Source organism: Meleagris gallopavo, unplaced genomic scaffold (genome assembly GCF_000146605.3).
Source record: "Meleagris gallopavo isolate NT-WF06-2002-E0010 breed Aviagen turkey brand Nicholas breeding stock unplaced genomic scaffold, Turkey_5.1 ChrUn_random_7180001854105, whole genome shotgun sequence".
In the NCBI taxonomy this organism is placed as follows: domain Eukaryota; kingdom Metazoa; phylum Chordata; class Aves; order Galliformes; family Phasianidae; genus Meleagris; species Meleagris gallopavo.
Genome location: NW_011120591.1, coordinates 1 through 3,998, shown reverse-complemented (window position 1 = coordinate 3,998; position 3,998 = coordinate 1).

Below are 3,998 nucleotides of genomic sequence, written 5' to 3'. Positions count from 1 at the left end.
TTTTTTTTCCTAATGATCTTTGTTACTACAGTCATCACAAACAACTGGAGAAGTGACTCAGGAACTGCTCTTCCATCATTTCATTTCTTCACTTGCCTGAAGCTCTCTCTCAGGTAAATGTGCACTTCTGTAAATCATGCAGCTTTTTGATTACGTTTTCTATGAGACACTAGGGTTCCTCTTCCCACCACAGCATTTATCACATTAACTAAAAATAACATTAATCTTTTAGGAGGCAAGATCAATACCATTCTTTCCTTTTCGGAAATAATCAGTTTTTTTAGAATCCTCATCCTCATAGATTTTTTTTTTTTACAAGACTTTTATCTAAGCAGTAAAACTCCTACTGCAACAATTTTGTTCTTGTATATAAGAGATGCATGTTCAATGCTTTATTGCTTTAAACGTGAAGTAATAACTGAATCTGAAGAGCTCTGAAGAAAAACGAATGCAAGTAAGGGAGATGAAAAATTTTACTTGGATAAGTGGTCATGCTGACTAGTACTGTTATGTAAATATCATTTACATAATACTAGTACTGATATGTGAATATCATTCTTTAGTGTATCTTCTTCCATATTAAATGCTATGGCAGTGACAGCAAATGTCAGTGATTTATAGAATCTGTTTCTTTCCTCTGGATAAACTTAAGATAAACTATAGTAAAGGGGTGTAACAGATGTCTTTCAGATAGGTTTAGAACATCTGTTCTGCAAAATGGCTATAGCAGGAAATCCTTAAAGAAAAGTTGGTTTCTTTTAATCTCTGAAATGGAGAATTGTCACAAACTGACATAAGACCTTGTGATTACATCTGAAGATTTGCTTCTGGCACAACAGGGGAAACAGCTGACAATATACTGCTGCTTCTGTTAGGACAGAAGTGTATGTAAATATCTAGTAAAGGTAGACTTTTTTATTACTCACCTGAATTACATAATTTAGGTGTATGTTTGTTTATTTATTTGTAAGATATGAATTTGTATTTGCAAAGAATTGCCTTGAATAGGTGTAATTTAGTAAGTTTAAGCATGCTTAGGTCAGCTTAATAAATTTGCTACCAGACTTGACTACCAGAGTTGTCATTGCCATTAGGTTTTGCTTTTAATGAAACCTTATGAAGTTAAGGGGACACTTAATAGAGAATAGATAGTGAAGAGCAATGGTAAAATATGAAAAAATTGCTTTTTTTCTATTTTAATGATTTTTTTTTTCATAGCAATGTTGAAAACCTGCATCACTTACTAACATGGAAAAACATCTGAAGTTTTCAAAAACTGTAGTTCACTGTACTGTTTTTTCTGTACCTTATAACTGTCCAAAAAATAAGACTGCTAAGCTTGCTGTTGCTGAGTATCATAAAATTTGCTAACTACAACTAAAATGTCAAAATCAAAAGGAAAGCAAAGACTGAAGACCACCACATACTCGGCACTGACATTGCTCAGGCAAGTGTAAATTGTTACCTGTATGTGGATTCAAGAGCAGGGATATACGCAAGTGGTACTTAGAGAAAATATAGTTCATCAAATTGGAATTATTTTACCTATTTAAGGACATAGATTTTTACAACTAAAAATCTTTGTACATCTAGGATGAAGTGAGTTAGAGTTAACTTACTGTCCACACATCTTGCACACTACTGAGGGATCTGTATTGTTAGGCTGGCCAAAATCCATTAGAAGAGGAATGTCACCATGCTGCCTCATGGAGGGAGACTGTTAATCCTACTGAGATTATTTAGACAATTTATTGCAAAAGATTTTTAGAATCAGATTCATAAATGTTACCATAAAACCTTAGTTTAGTTGAACCATTATAGCTGAATTTTTAAAAAATTGTTCAGGCACCTAGAAAGGCAGACAAATGGTTTCTAGATTGTTTCCACAATTTGTAGGAGCTTGTTAAAGTTAAATGTAATGATACAATAATTGTGAAATTGCATTATATACCTGATTGTGTTATAAATGCCCCAGTAAAGTATGCTAGACTTCTTGGTCTCTAGATTTTGACCCAGCCTGTTAAGATGTTACTGGGTATCTTGCTGATGTCAGTGGGATTTACATCAAGGTGTTACAGACAGAGAAGACAGTCGGATTTCCTTCCAAGTCATAATGGAGGAACACATGGCTGATTGGAAGTGTCAGGGGCATAAGCTGTCTAACTGTTCACCAGCATATTTAGCCAACTTATCATATCCGTATTTCCAATCTATGTTTCTGACTGAACTAATCAAAATCAAAATCAAAATCCAGTCCTTTCAGGCATTTTGTGTGAGGTAGGGAAGGAAGGGAAGTCGTTGGGGGAGTTGTTATCTGCTTCCAACTTTTAAGTCATACTCAAGAAAAAGAACCTAAAACTGAGTGCACACATACAAAGTACATGCATAGTCCTATTACTGATCAATAGCGATTTTTTTGGGTACTAAATATGATTAAAATTAGTAGTTTCATTAAAATTACTTGAAGTCATGAGAAATTACACATCACTGGAGATATGCTGCTCAATCTGGTAAAATCCTGCTAACCAGGTGAAATAGGCTATTATGTTACAGTGTAAACATTTCTTAAACCAAAGAGAACACATGGTTTTAAGAAATTTAGTCTAATGTCTTCAAGTTCAAGGATTAATGCACTGAAATTTTTAAGGTATATAAGCAGTTATATGTGTGCAAAACCTCATGAGTAAGGAACATTCACTGTTGAACTCGTGCCAAGATTTCAGTCTCTGTTCTAATTGAAATTGTCCAATGTATGGAATGCTGGCTTAGCTGTGTGGAACTGAAGCTCAGTGTGTGGTTCTGTGCTTTGCTGGGACCAATGCGATTGGTTCTGATGGTGCTGCTAAGTCTTCTCTAGCTTAGTTCCTCTGGCAAATCTTGACATCTGGCAAAACCTCAAGGTAAAATGCTCTATCCAGAGGGCCTATTAATGCTTGTCCTATGACTAATGACTAGCTGGGTTCTGAGTGGCCCACCAAAACCAGTATAAGTTTTTGTAAAATTAAAAGGAAATCGGTGTCCTGCCATGTCTTACAGGTAGCATCTTTTATTACTAACTAATGTCGATATGTTTCAGGTATAAGTTGAGAGTGAAAATAAGTACATATAAAGTTATTAATCATTTATTGTTGTTGTTGTTGTTTTTCCCTAATCCCTCTTCTCTGTGACAATCTCCTTCTCTTCCCCAAATTAAAAAGTAGATGAGTTTTGCTTAATGCACTTCAGGAATGCTAGGACAATCTGATCTAATCTGCATAATGGTCAGATTCAGGTCATGAATCCATTACAGTGCTGTTACCATTGAAGACTGTCTGTAATGCAAATCTACTCCTTTATAGTGAGCTACTTAATGGTGTTCCTGGTTGGCTGTGGCAGGAGCTGACAAGAAATGCCAGTTCCAGGATCATCTGAAGGCTTGGCAAAGACTTTGCTAGCTTCAGGAGACGATGCACAGTGTTAGACACGCAATACCTGGTATCAGTCACTATAGGGAAATACTGCAAGAAGTCTTTGAGAGCGAAACAGCAGATTTCCTCCTGGGAATCAGAAGTAGTTGAATGCTTAGATGCATCTCTCTCTACTGGGGTGACATCAAAGGGAAGAGAGGCTAAAGTCTGCCAAGGAATCACTCTTCCCTTCTCTGTAGTAAACATATCCTCTCACAATTATGTGGAGGTCAAGCAAAAGGCTGAAACTGAAAACCTGAGGAAGAGCACTGTATTGTTTCAGACAGTTTTTTTATTTTAATGAGTACCCAGGAGGATACTTGAGCAGCCTGCAGAATGGGTTCAGAAATGCATTGTGTGACAACTCAAAGTATTGTGCTAGAAAAATACTGAAGATGTACCATGCTGCAATCTGTAAAATGAGATATAGCTAGACTCGACTTGCAAGGATCGATTTATTTTAAGAAACACTTGTCCTTACTTTTGTATCCAAGAAACATGATTTATCCTATGAATTCACTGCTATTGTTTCTTTTAAAATGACTTGTTTGA